We start from the raw sequence: 15661 nt of genomic DNA on the forward strand, positions 1-15661 counted from the left end.
CATTGTCAACATAAATGAAAGTAAAACCAAGTTAATTAAATAGGATAGAAAGGAGAGTAATAAGGAATTAAATATTATGATAGTTAATGATAAACCAGAAGTCACTTTTCTTCTTTTTTTATTTAGTTAGTGCAATTACAAAGCATGGACAAAGTAAAGGAAACCTGTACAACCTAGGAAAGCTTTTATGAACAAAAGAAAACATGTTGATATCAAACAGAGATTTAAGAATTAAAAATAAATTCTCAAAAATATTTGTTTGGACTGCAACATTCACGGCAGCAAATCATCAACAATAGGAAAACCAGTTAAAAAATTAAGTGGTTTGATAAAAGGACAAAAAATGAAGACGTTTTATTAGGATGGATTATAAAATAATTGAGAAGTTTCTGACAATCTTGTAAAAAAACAGTAAGGCTTGTGGGCCATGTAAAAAAAATCAATCAGTACTGATGGATACTTACTCGTATTATTTACTAGTATATTTACAAACTGTCTATTGAATATCCAATAGATTCCTGATCAATCTAGATTTATCAGGAAATCAATTTCTTGATGATTTTCAAGAAATTTCAATTTTTGGTGGTACCAAAATTTAAGGAATGAAAACATGGTTATTACTATACAATAATAATAAAACAACAAATATAAAGACATTCAAAGGAGTAACTAGATAAAATGCTAATTTAATTACTTTATCCTACGTAATCACTTTTATTGTAAATTTTATGCAGTCATCAAAGTCAGCAAGTTACATGTCGTAATGTATCTGTACTAAAAGGGTTACAGTAATGTATTGTTTATTCTACTCACTTGTACAACTCGCACATAACTTTAAACTACTCTGAATGTAAAAATATATCTCCAACAACAATGTGCTTTACTATGTTGCCCTTGAGAAATAATAATATTATGCAGCATGATACCAAAATCACTGATTTCTGTACATCACTGTACAAGTTTATAAGTACCAATGAGTTTTTTGTTACAAGACAATAATAGTAAGTACTCGTAATAATATTATAATGAACTATCAATACATTCAGCAAGTAATTCTGGTGTTCCAATGATCTTCTGGTAAGTAGATGATCAGCACTGGTTGAAATCACACTAAACAGGAGTGTCAGGAGCAATATGCTGAAAGGCATGGTTATATCCAAAAAAAATGTTATTATAGTTCATCTTGACTGAATACTGTTTTCTACAAAATTGCACAAAAATTTTAATTTAGTTTTAATACTAAAACCGTTTTCTTTTTCCTATTACATTTACTCTATTGCTGAAAACTATTAATTAAACAATATTTGGGCCAATTATAGGACTTCATAATTATAATTTATCGAAACTGAACATAATGATTAATTTGTTTCTATAGAGATGAACATAATCATTTATTTTATAAACAATCCATATCCTGTTTGAATTTTCCTTCTGATAATAATTACTACGATATATGCAATGCAAGGTAGGGTGCATGATAAGGAAACGAAATGACAACTTTCTGATTCGACATCACTGACACCTAACAACTACTGGCTAACAGATTTCATAGATATAACTTCCTTTTATATTAAAATTTATACTCTTTATGGGAATCATCTAATGATTATAATTTAATTTAAAATTTAATTAAAACTCTTATTGTGATAATAACTTTAGTAACACTGATAGACAAAAAAAGTTTTTTGATGGTTTTCCAAGTGTGATACCATTGCTTGAATTGCTTTTTTGCATACATTATAGATCTGTAAATACAATTGTTCTATCACCCTTAGTTTTAAATTAATTATGCTTCAAAAAAAATTAAGGGAAAATATAGTTAAAATCTGTAAAATTTATAATTTTGCATGGCCATACTTGTATTAGAATGATTTTGCTGATGCTTTTCTTTTATAAATAGCCTCAGGCACATCCCGAATTAATGTCCAACAGTAATAGGCTCGCATGTTAGTATTCCATTTCCCTCACCAAAACGTCTTGGTCGAAACATTCACCATATTCATCATTTACGTCTCCGAGGTTGTCTGGGAAAAAATCCAGATGTAATTGGAGGAAATGTATTTTCAAAGATATATTACATCCCATAGCTCTGTATGAAGTAAGAAGTTAATTAACAATATCATGGTAATTGTCAGATTTCTGTTTGCCGAGAAAAAAGTTTGCAAACGTCTTTAAATGAAGCCCACGCTGCACCTTCTACATTAATTAACACAGAGTTAAATACATCATTTGACCAACTCTCTTATTTAAGGACAACAAATATTCCTTCTTTAATTTTTCCTTCACTTACATTCAGGAATTTCTGCCTGATGTACTAAAATCCGGGACTATCCTTCTTCATTCTTTTACAAATTTTTTCATTAGTCCTAGCTTGATATGAAGAGAGAGTAAAAGTATTTCTTTGGGTTCAACTAAAGGCTCGTGAATAATATTTTTCCCATTTGGAGTTAAATTGTCTTGTTTCTTCCACTCTTTGATAACATGTTTATCCCTGGCTTGGCTGTCCCATTCGCAAAGAAAACACATGTACTTAGTACAGCCTAACTGCATGTCTATCAAAATAGCTTTCAAATTACCACATATGTTCCAGCTATGTTTTTTTATAATTTATTTTTTCAAGAACATCTTTCACCACATCATATGTCTCTTTCAAATTAATACCATAAGTGATGGAATCAAAGGATATTTGTTGTGTAGTAGAACCACTTTTAAATGTATACTTAGACGAATCTATGAAAAGGCACCAGTCTTCAGGTTTATGAACTTGTCCTGGTGCAACATAAGCTCATCAATATTTGTGCAATACATCAAATTTTTTTCATCAATAAAGTACTGAGAAAGTTCTTTTTGTCAACTTCAAAGCCCAAAATTTTTGTATTTTTTTGAAGTAAATTCCAACCTTGCAGTCTTGATCCTAACAGTTCAGCTTGATTTTTTGATAAATTTAAATCCTTAACCGAGTCATTTAATTCACCTTGTGATATAAGATGTGGCTTATTGGAAGAGAATTCAAAATCAAAACCATTGTTGTCTTCTTCAGTACTGCCTGATTCTTCATCACTGCTTTCGAAACACACATTCACAGGTAGCTCAGGAACTGGAATAATTTCACTGTGAGGTACAGGCCTGATTGCAAATTGAAATGAAGGACATTTTACGGTATGTTTAATTTTTTAGAAATTCCAGACATAACTGTTAAACAAAAGTAATAATCGGTTACACGATCCTTTGGTTCACGCCAAACCATAGGTACACCATATGGCAAAGCCTTCCGTGTACCTTTCAGCCATCCTCTTAAATATACAGAAAAATTAATGCATACTAAATGAGGAGCCCACATCTTATCCTGAATCTTACACTGAAAGTACAAATGATATGCTTTTTTAATTAAAGGTGTAATGTTTTTTCTATTTGATTTTACAGTAAACTCACCACATACATAACAAAGGGCATCCATATCATTTACACAATTTCAAGGCATTATGACACTGCACTGTTAACAAACTTAAGACAGCAATAAGACTGAACAAAATTCATTCATTCCTAAATCCGTGCTTATTGCAAACAACACAACTGTGTTTTCAGCTACAATACAGTAGACATTAACAATCATTGTCGGTTTAGGTTTTGATTTTATCCTTATTAAATTGATTTTATCGCTATGCATTTTGAAATGCTCTACTCTCTTCTCAATCTTCTTGTTCATTACGAAACCTACTCCTGCCTGCACTTTATTTGAAATTGTGTTAATTATTCTAAAATCACCTGACCAAAAGTTGTTTTCCTCTTCCCACCGAACCTCACTAATTCCTACTACATCTACATTTAATCTATCCATTTCTATCTTTAAATTTTCTAACCTACCAACCTTTTAGACTTCTAACATTCCACGCTCCACATTCATGTTCAGCATTTTAAACCCCAATCTACATTTCATTATCACTAAATTATGGTCGCTATCAATGTCTGCTCCAGTGTACGCTTTGCAGTCAACAAGTTGATTTCTAAATCTTTGCTTAACAAGGATATAATCTATCCGATACCTTGCAGTACCACCTGGTTTTTTCCATGTGTATATTCTTCTATTATGATTTTTAAACTGGGTGTTGGCAATTACTAAATTATTCTTCATGCAAAATTCAATCCCTCTTTCACTCCTTTTGCCCAGCCTGTAATCACCCACAATATTTCTTTCCTTGCCTTTTCCAATGCTTGCATTCCAATCTCTAGCTATTATTAAATTTTCATCCCCTTTTATGTGTTTAATTGCATCGTTAATTTCTTCATATACACACTCTACCTCATCATCATGTGCTCTTGTACGCAAATAGATATTAACAATCATTGTTGGCTTAGGTTTTGATTTTATCCTTAATACAATGAGTTTTGTCACTATGCATTTTGAAACACTCTACTCTCTTCCCTACCATCTTGTTCATTATGAAACCTACTCCTGCCTGCCCTTTATTTGAAGCTGTGTTAATTATTCTAAAATCACCTGACCAAAAGTTGTTTTCCTTTTCCCACCAAACCTCACTAATTCCTACTACATCTACATTTAAGCTATCCATTTCCCTCTTTAAATTTTCTAACCTACCAACCTTTTTTAGACTTCTAACATTCCACGCTCAGACTCGTAGAATATTATTTTTTAATTTTCAGGTGACCCCTTCCTTAATAGTCCACAACCGGAGATCCGAACAGGGGACCAGTTTACCTCCAGAATATTTTACCAAGGTGCCTCCATCTCTGTTACTACGGAGAGTTACATTTTCTTGGAAAAAAAGCAGCTGTAGTTTTCCATTGCTTTCAGCTGCATAGTACTCAAAAGATTGAGTGATGTTGACATAGCCATTTAAGTCCTCCTGACCTACACACTTAACAACTACTGAAAGAGCTGCTGCCCTCTTTCAGGACTAATTCCTTAGTCTTTAGGCTTACAACAGACACCTCTCAGATATGGTTGCACCTTCGGTCCAGCTACTCTGTATCATTGAGCACTCAAGCCCCCCTCACCAGCAAGGTCTCATGATTCATAGAGGGAGAATACAACTGTAAATTAACAAAACTTTATTTTTTCGCTTATATACATTTTAAAAACCTACCCCCATACAGGGGGATGTTTGCAAAAGAAATGCTGGAATATTTATTGTCACCTGACCTTAGTAACCGTGCAAAATTTCATCAATCGGTAATGTTAGGAAATATGTTAAATTAATGATGCTAGATTTGAGGACAAACATGGAAAAAAATTGAAAAACATTGTGAGTTAAAATAAAGCTAGTAAAGATAGCCAAACATATGGCTATTGATAATCAGCTAAATGATAACATTAAAACAATGTGTAGGATGATTAAATATACAAATTTCTACAAACATATATAAGCAGTGATCACTGATCACTGCATGTTATGAAAGGAAATTAACTGACATATCACTTACAGTATAGTAACATTTTTTAAACCTAATACAAGTAAAAGGCATATTAAGTTTTTTAAACATAATAGAAAACAGCAAAGATTCTATAATCTTTTACTGATTTTTTTTTCTCAATGAGTCTGAGAAATACCATTACATACCCCCTATAAATGGGGGAGTGTCGGACTCACACAGGTTTGGCTAGATGTAATTAAAGGCCTATGTGCACCTGCACCCTACCGACTAAAACTCCTTTCTCACCATTCCTCCACTCCCAGGGCCTGACCTGCAGTCAAGCATTACTACACCCCGAGAGGTGTCTTTGAGTTCAGGGGTTCAGGAGTCCCCGTGCTTCATCGCCACTGCCCATCTATGCAAGCACAGACAAACGGCAACTCCACAGAGGGCTGTCCCTCTCCCCCTCGCTCTCCAGTCAGTTTCTTCACCTCAATGTTAGAAGTCTTTTGACAAGTAAACAGTCATCATGACTCATCAAACCTCCCCATTATTCCATATTAGTCTGCACCCTACTCTCGGAGTTCAGCTTCCTTCTTTTTGATAATACAGTGGGCAAGCTGCTCAACCACAGCCCAATCTTCTTTCCCACTTAGCATGATGTTAATAATATTATCTGGTGTAATTCCCGTAAGCCCCAATTGTTGCTTTGTGCTCAACCACCATGGGCACACGTTGAATGTGTGTTCGCATGTATCCAAGTCACCACAATACACGCATAGGGAAGAATCCCTGCTTTTATATCTATGGAAATATCAATTAAACACTCCATGGACTGATAATATCTGGGTCAGGAAGAACCCAACCTCACTGTGGTTTCTAGTATACCATGGCTGCAACCGTGGAATGAGTTGTCTTGTCCATAGCACTGTGTTTGAGTCTTCCAAACTCGCTTGCCATTCCCTAATCATCATTGTCTCCTCCTTCCGCATTCCACTACAAGTTCTTTTTAGCTGAACAGCTCTGAAGTACACCAGGGGAACCCCTGAAATGGCCTCAACTGCTGGGCCGAAGATTGTTCTACATGCAGACGCAATCTTGATAGCTCCTCTTCTGTGCAGCAAGGCCACCTTTTTTTTGGTTTCTCTTGATATCCAAAGCATCAGCCCAGACCGGCACCGCATATAAAAGGACCATAGTAACAGCTTTAAGGATGAGCTTTCTTTTGCTCATAAGCTTTCCAAGAGTAACTATAGCCTTCTCAGCCTTTTTTGAAGCTCCATTAAATGTATTGTAAAATTGCGTGCCTTGTCAATGTAAACTCCAAGGTATTTTACACCCTTAGAGGTATTCACCCTGAACCCGTCAACATGATCTCTCTGATTTTGCAACGACCCACCATCGCCAGGGCTGAAGTTTTGTGTGGCGCCAGTTTCATGCCTCTTGCTTGTAACTAATTACTGAAAATCCTTATTGCTCCATTTGCAGAAGCTTCAACCTCAAACTCAGCATGACCCGCAGTGAAAAGAGCGAGATTATCTGTTTAGGCAATCAAAGTATTGTTCTCTAAGAGCTCCTGTCGCAAAATATCATCAAATGCCAAGTTCCAAAGGATGGGGCACCAATCCCTGCGGGACCCCTCCACCCGGCTGAAACTCGACATCACCCTCTTCCATAGCCACGCTAAAGGTCCTGTTTAACAGGTAGTTATTGATGGAAGCCAAAAAATATTCAATAATGCCTCTCTTCCTGATTTCCTCCAAAACAATCCACCAAAATGCATTTTGAACATCTAATAGGACGACCAGCGGGATTTGCCTTGTTCTCCTAGTTCCCGCTGCTCGATCCTTAGCCCATTCAGTAACTCTGCTTATTGCATCAAGGGTGGATTTACCATGTAAATACAAATTGCTGTGGAGAAAGTCCCACGCAGTCCTGTATTTCTTCTCTCATCTTTCTGCTAGCATACACTCATAGACCTACCCCATGGCATTGAGAAGACAAATCGGTCTAAATGTGGACTCCTGAGCCCTTTTATCATTGGGAATCAGGACCAACCTAACCTCTTTCCAGGCTCTAGGAAAGCTACATTTTGTCAATGATTTGACAAAAACATTTACAAAAACAAACTACATTTGTCAATGAACCACCTCAAGAATTTGTCATGGGTACTTTTCTGCTAGTCTTTTAATGAAGATACCCAAATCACTGTCAGACCCCAGGGCTTTCTTAAGATGTATTCTCATGACTGCCCACTTAAGCTCATTTATGGAAAATTGTTTTTCTTTGGTACAGAAAATTTCAGTATGTTCTGGTTCATCAGTCAGAAACAGCTTCAATACAGTTCTTAAAGTTTGTGCCCTGGATATGGGGCCAGGAGGGCCCCCAAATCTCTTCATGACAATTCGGTAGGCCCTCCCCCACAGGTCCACCTCAAGTCCATCAACAAGATTTAGCCATACCTTCTTATTGGCTGCCTTGATCTCAGAGCACAACCTGCATTTAGCTGATCTATATACTGCTCCAGCCTGCTCTGTACATCCTGACTGTCTTCCTAATCCTTTGTAGGAATCTCCTTACCCTAAAATATTCTTTTTGTAAGGCAGCAATTTGACTCAACCACCAGCACACTTTCCGCTTATTTCGTAAGATTTTAAGAATAAACTTCTGAAGCTCATTCTTAACAGTGAACTGAAAGTCATCTGGGTTCCATTAAACCATTTCACCATGCTTTCCTGCAACAGAATCAGCAAATTGATCCACCTGTCTTGACGAAGGAGACCATCTAATCTAGGGCTTCTTTTCAGTGGTAAGTTCCTATCAGTCAGCAGAGAAAAAGCAATAGCCTTGTGGTCACTATAAAATTCCTCAGCTACCAAATGCCAGTTAACTATTTTGTGGACACAACATGCAAAGACAACAGTAATGTCTAATGCAGAACCCTGCTTAGTGACAAAGGGGGTGTTCACAATCACCAAGTCAAAACCCCTAACATTGTTAACATATATCCTCTAGCTATAGAACCACGACCTCCAAACTCTACGCACACTGCGTTCATACCCCCAACCAGGATAACCAGCTTCGAAGTGCCCTTAATAAGGTTCTCAAGATCAGTAGGAAATTCCTGTAATCTGTCCACACCAGAGTCAGGGGAAATACAACCACATAACCACATAACCACAGACTAGCAGATAATCTGACAGTTCAGCTGCCACAAAACCAAATCCTTTTACAGAGTTCATGATCACATACCTGCTCGAGACGATTCCAATAGCGGAGTCCCCATCCTTGTCAGTGAGCCAGTCAACACAAGTAATCGATCTTTGGTTTGGCTCCAAAACAAGAAGGAAATCCACCAAAGTCAACAGCTGACTGCCAAAGCAGGTCATGTTCTACCGTGCTTCTGTTAGCATTAAGGTAAAGACATATCATTTCCTTTGCTTACAATCCCAGCTCCCCATGCAATAACCAGTACTATCACACACTATGCAGCGTGACTTTTCTCTGCAATCGTACTTCTTGTGTCACAGGCCTCCACAGTTGTAACATAGCTTGGAAGTCGAGAGTTTCAGCGTTCAAGTCCTAGTAAAGTCAGTTATTTTTACACCAGTTATTTATTAACTGGTTATTTATAACTGACAGCAGTCAGTTATTTGAATACTACATCGTGGATACCGGTGTTCTTTGTTGGTTGGGTTTCAATTAACCAAACATCTCAGGAATGGTCGAACTGAGACTGTAAAAGACTAAACTTCATTTACACTCATACATATTATCCTCATTCATCCTTTGAAGTATTATCTGAAAGGTAATTACCAGAGGCTAGACAGGAAAAAGAAAGTTGTAACATAGCCCACGTCTGTCTGTGCCCTTACATTCAGCTGCAGAATGGCCTAACTCCCAGCATCAGAAACAGGAAGTATGAGGCTTCCTGGTTTCAGCACAACTCCTTATTCTGCCTTCAGCCGTCAGGCTCTTTGCCTCGCCCATTGGCAAAATCACAGTGGCATTCTCTGAATTGCCATAAGCTGGCCATATTGAGGAAACTCTGGCCGAAGTGAAGCCCTTCAGTACTTTCCTGACCACAGTCTCAACCTCATTGGCTGACAACTCCGCATCAAGATCCCTAATATACACTATGGATAATCTCAATGCTTCTTTTTCACCAGCCGTCGCAGTAGGTACAGCAATCTTAATATGCTCCTTAAGTGGGTGGGGTACCTTTTCTCCATCCTTTAAAGTTTGACCACCATGTCTTCTCCCCTACCCTTTCTTACAGAATGTTGCCAGCCAGGTCCTCGCCTAGCGAATTCTTCACACACCTGAGCAAGTCAGCATAAGTAGCAACCATAGTAGCTGAGTCTCCTTCTTGTTTACTTTAGGATCCACTTCTGCAAGAAATAAAGTAGCCACTATATTTGGCCTCCTGGTCCAGAATTCTAGCATCTTTCTTACAGTTAACCCCAACTTTCCACTGGTAGTCATGAAAACCATATCATGTTTCTCCACCTCCTTTAATTTATTTAAACCCATGATTAGGTCAGCTACCACCTGTCTACTGAGTCCTTCAATTACAATAACATAACTGTCGTCTCTGTGGTCAAGGTCATCATCTTCCCCAAGGATAGCTGCAGAGGAGAAATCTCTTATAACAGTGCCTGAGGAAAGCTTTCCGCCATTTAACTTCTTTCTTGCCCCAGGTGCCACACTGCACATGTGAGTGGCAAATTGTTCGTTCTTGTCACCATTAGAATTCAGCACAAAAATCTTCACCCTCTCATTTTCCTGGGGGTAACCAGATTCAACCAACACCTTTTCATACACTGAGGTAGGCTAACTTTTATCAATCGCATCAATAAGTTCTTCTTCAGAACCAGCATTTACTAAGTGCTTCAGTTGGTCGATGCCTACTCTGAAGGTTTGCGTATATTTGTCCGCAAGCTGAGGTTTTTTCTCATCTCCTCAAACTCTTCAGCAACACCAACTGCCAGATGCTGAATCCTCTGCACAGCTTCCTTAATAAGTCCCTTGGACGAGGGGAACGATTTACAATCGTCATTAAGCCAATGAATACAGCCCTTATAACAAAAAAATATATAATTCCTCACATATATGTTAAATTATATGCTTCAAATAAACACCAATCAGGAAGGAATTTCATTAATTAATAGCGATTCTATAATATAATGCAATGTTATAAAGTGTTCATTAGTGCTACAATACAACAGGGTTTGAGGATTCTGGCCTATGAAAGTCTGCTCCATTTAAAGAAAAAGAAATAAAACCCCACCCTCACTTAAGATCAATTTATACATGAACAGAACAAGTTCCATTCTACTGCAAGAAAATTTATTATAACAGCAGTTTTGAAAAGATAAAAATCAGAGAAATATGTACAGTAAACAAGCCTTATGTAAAAAAAAAAAAAATTAGATAATCAAGTAATAATTAACTAAATAAAACATGAAATTAATTTTAAAAATATTTCCATACATCCACATCCATGTGTTTTTGATGCATCATATCAAGTACAGAATACATTTTCCCATTATTTCTTGAATAGGCTAGTCCAAAAATTAACAAAAAAATAAAAATAAAATAAATCACTGCCACATTTTACCCTTTTCCCACAACCAGATGTTCACAGATTTATATATTTATAATAAATACATAGATTGTCTGTAAAAGAAACGTTAATAGTTTTTTCTGGTACAACCCACTTCATATATGACAACATAATGCAGGATTATTCATTTTTACAAACAACCATCACTATTAGTTACCATAGTCAACATTAAATTTTCTATGAAACAATTATTGCTGATAACTGGGTATACTATAAGATAAACAGCACAATGGAAGTTTAGTCAATGTTTACTTTAAAATAAAATCTTCACACACAACAAACTTACCAAGAATTAATCAGTCACACTTAAAATCAATATATGAATGATACTATTCCGGTACATTTTTAATTTACCCTTTGCAGGTTTACCATTAAAACTGGTAACATAGTCAATTACAACAAGCTAATTACCAACAGAAGATTCAGGAGCATTATCAGTACTCACTCAGCCTAACCTTAAACCATTATTTTAAAAATTATAATGAAAATTAAAAATTTAATACAATAAATAAACTATTTAAATGATAAAATATTAAAATTTCTCTGTCTCAAGGAAACTAAAAGTGGCATTTTTCATGACAACTATTATTTGCATATTTAATAAGTTCACCATAAATCATATTTAACCAGTCACAAAATAACAACACCATAATATCACTCGATAAGCAACGATTCGTAAATCAAAATAATTAAATAATATACATATTTTTAACGGTAAAATACTGCAACTAACAGTAACGGTAAGCGCAACTTCTTTAAAAGTAGAACTACCGCCCTACAAACGAAACGTCAACATACCTTAGTATACACGTACCTTGATAGATGATTTAACGGCATAAATTTGATTGGCATGTCATGAAAGCAGGTTGAAAAACAAATTAACAAAAATTATATGTAATTTTTACGCTATAAATCAAATATAAACGATATTGAAAAAAATTCTAACCATGAAACCTTTTTATGGCAAATAAACGACCTTACGCATGATCGTATTTGCACGTAACCCGATAAAATTTCTAAAGAAATAAAACTATGAACACCATCGAATTGAATTCATCAGTCTTCAAAGGATGCTCGAATATAAAACTATAAAATAATCGTATGATTCAATCTATACATATATCACTTCTCTAAAACACAAGTGATATTCACCACCTTTGGTATTCACTAATGCAAACAAAATTATTTCACTACAGTAATGCCAACTACACCTACATGTACGCGTAAAGAATGAACTGAATGTACGTATCAGCTTTACAACTTATTTCAGATAACTTATTGCGAAAGAATATAATGCAACGGTATCCAAAAATTCCTACATAAAAATAAATTGTTGATATCAATAAACGTATGTGTTTTTCAGACTTTTTAGCAGCTAACTCATGGAGTTTTTTTCTTTTAATGTTCTATATCAGAAATGAAATTTGTTTCATTGTAATTAAAAAAAGAATTTCAACATCACCATTTAAAAATGTACTACTGATTGTGAGATTAATAGAACTTGATATGTTAGTGCTCATCTTTTTCACCGGAAAACTTGAACTTCTTCAGAATATGCTTAACTTTCCTTTCTGTTAAGTGTACTATTCAAGCATTATTTTAATTTATATTATAACTTTATTAAAACAGCCTCTGGCAAACGGATCTGCTGTATGTTAATGAAATGAGTATATGACCTGGGCATGTCCTAATTAATGGTAATCACGTTTTTTTCAGACTAGACGGAAGAAAGAATTCTATCGGTGTCCATTTTACTCATTCCGATCCTTGCATTTCACCCCATTTACATTTCTTTCAATCTTTATTCTTAAACTATGCATTATCACCATTAGCCAAAGTAGTAAAGGATGAACTCGAGGGCAAGTTTTCTGTACTTAAAACTTTGATCAAAAATTCCTCTTGAAATAAAACAAGAACAGAAAGTAGATTGTAAACAAACTATCTCATAAAATATAAAGTACTTTCAGTTTTTATTTACAACAAATTACCAGTATCATGATAATAAAATGCAAATATGGTGTTGGTATGTAGCAAACAAATAAGTTGTCCAGATGAGTTGACATACCCCCCTCAGTTTACCCAACTTAGAATGCTTGGTAAATTACAAACATATGATTTTACATGTAACACTTAAATCCTTTAATAATACATGTAGGAAAAGAATTAGTTATAACATAATTTATTTCAATTATAGAAAGGATTGTATGAAGGAGTTGAATAAATACAAAGGTCTTGGACTTAGAATTTTTATTCATTTTCTTACCCTATCAATTATCTAGCAGTACAGAGAGCATCTGGCAACAATAACTTGCAATTTATCCCTTATAATAAAAATAAACATAATTTTCTATCAGTAATATTATTTTCTGTGTTTATGTCCATGACAGTTGGTAATTTTATTCATTTAAAAATTTAAATGTTTGCAACAAAAATGTCATTTACCACATAAATATGAACATATTTCTCCCATGAAAGACATTTTATCAATTTTAAACTTCAGAATTCAAGCCAACATTTTCAGCTGGTGCACTGTTTTGATTATTTTTATATTTGTTTTAAAAATAAAGAGAATTTGTCATTTCTTAATTTTAAATCAGCAATTTTTAAATCATGGACTGTATCTAAGTTTATCTGCTACTATATAATGAGTGAATGAAAATGTTTACCTAAAGAGATTATTGATATATCATCTTTGTATGTAATAGATTCCATAGTAAACTACTTTCCACTTCATAAATATAAATGAGATACAAATTTTTAGCTTTTACACCCCCTACACTATACACTTTATCCCGATGGAACCATATACCAGTTTTTATTACCTAGCTTTCTCTGTATGAAAACCAATGATGAAAGTTAAAACGTGAATACTGAAAGATGTTATAGTATAGTATTAATAATGGGTTTTTCAAATGGCAAATGAAAAAAAAAAAAAAATTAAACTTTTTATTTTAATTAAAAGTACACTACATATTCAGCAAAATTTCAATGCAAAGAATAAATTAAATTCACACAACTACTTAGCGGAGTTTCTAAAGTGCAGAAACATTGATACAATTCCTTCTTATAACCTGTTGCTTTCATTACACCTTGAATGTTTCCTTTCTGGTCAATGTTCAATTGACCAGAAAGGAAGTGTATGAAGGTCGATGGAGTAAGGGTGAAACGCTAAAGTAAACTAGCTCCTAGAAACCTATTGCTAAATAGCTGTGCATGAAATTTTCATTTAGAGTGGTGTTAGCATAAAAAAATATACCTTGTAAAACTCCCCAAAATATCTGCAAAACCCATTTTATATGAAGTAAGGGGTAGACTATTTTTGGGTGAAATTTTTAGGTAGCGTAGATTTCCTTTGGTTAAAGGTCAAAGGTTGCCATTGTTTTGATCAATAATGAGATAACTGTTATCATAAAAAAACATTTCTTGTTAGTCTAACAAAGCAATGATGTGGGTCCTGGGAAAGATGATAAACCAAATCTCTTACAAACTGATAATTCACAATAACTGGAATATCTCTGGGACTACCACTCTGCAACTTGAAGGGTGTGATGTAGGTATAAAATGCCAACACCTTAAGCCACATTTAATAAACCATTCTCATAGATAACTAATGTTAAAGAATGCTGGGTGAGATTTACATGTCTACAATGTACCAATTGTAGGCATTTTTAATATCTAATGACCACTGCAATTAGAACCATTTAAACAAATAAAGCTTGTGTAGGAAAACTGTTAAATTAAAAAACATTATATTTTCGGCAAACAAATTTTGGAGGGTCTGTTTAGATATGAGCATATAAGAAAAATAGTAAATACAAAATTCAAATCAAATTTATTATTTATTAAGGAGATTTTTATTTAATTATTAGATACAGGCTCATTCTTAGGATTACCTCTTCTGAAAAAATAAAAATTTTCAAAGTCCAAAAAACAGCTTTTCATCTTACTTATACATTCCTCCAAGAGTTATATCCAGACTACTGTTTATTTAATTAAAATTACTTGCAATTCCTAATTTATTCTTTTTATGAAATTGTCATTTACATCAGTAAAGATGTAGCTTTTTCCAGTTGTAAGATTGCTGATCAATGCAAAACCCAGTATAAAGAACTACTCCCTGTACGTAATACCTGTCTGCAAAAAAGCAATTTATATATGGTTATTAAACAAAATAATATGCTACCAATTAGTTTAAAAACCCAGTCTTTTTTCAAAATCCTTTAAATTAATATTAAATTATTTTGTAAAATATTATTTTAACCAGTTTTGAGTATTAGTACAGTTAAATGAATAATTTTTACTTATTTTTCTGTTTTTATTTTTCATGTTTCAGCGTTTCTGTAAATTTATTAACAAATCACCAGAATGCAGCTTTCTTAGTTTCATGTATCATCATAATAATTTATTATTAACAAAAATATTATGAATATGCACATTTGTCTTATACTGCTTGAAATGTTTAATGAAAGAGGCTTTCTGCCTTACACATTTTTTTTTATATTTAAAAAATGTAACAATTCAGAAATTACAAAACCATCATCACAATACAAGATAATTAATCTACAAGAAACTTAAATATGTATGTAAATATGTATGTAGGTAGGTATGTATGTAATACGTATGTAGGTAAATATGTATGTAAATAAAGATGTACCGCTTGCA

General features: G+C 34.2%; 1 protein-coding gene across 9 annotated transcripts in view; it reads right to left on the bottom strand.

Annotated features, from left to right (window-relative positions):
- LOC142323129 (unconventional myosin-XVIIIa-like) overlaps window positions 1-12184 on the bottom strand; it is a 187919-nt gene extending 175735 nt beyond the window's left edge. For 5 of the 9 annotated variants that reach the window (XR_012756028.1, XR_012756027.1, XM_075362358.1 and 2 more), the window contains exon 1: window positions 11814-12184. The gene's annotated coding sequence lies outside the window, so the exon portion shown is untranslated. Of the gene's footprint in view, window positions 1-11797 lie in introns of all 9 variants that reach the window. The other 4 variants (XM_075362362.1, XM_075362364.1, XM_075362360.1 and 1 more) reach the window with 2 other exon arrangements.
- Window positions 12185-15661: the final 3477 nt, after the last annotated feature.

Source organism: Lycorma delicatula, chromosome 4 (assembly GCF_047948215.1).
Source record: "Lycorma delicatula isolate Av1 chromosome 4, ASM4794821v1, whole genome shotgun sequence".
NCBI lineage: Eukaryota > Metazoa > Arthropoda > Insecta > Hemiptera > Fulgoridae > Lycorma > Lycorma delicatula.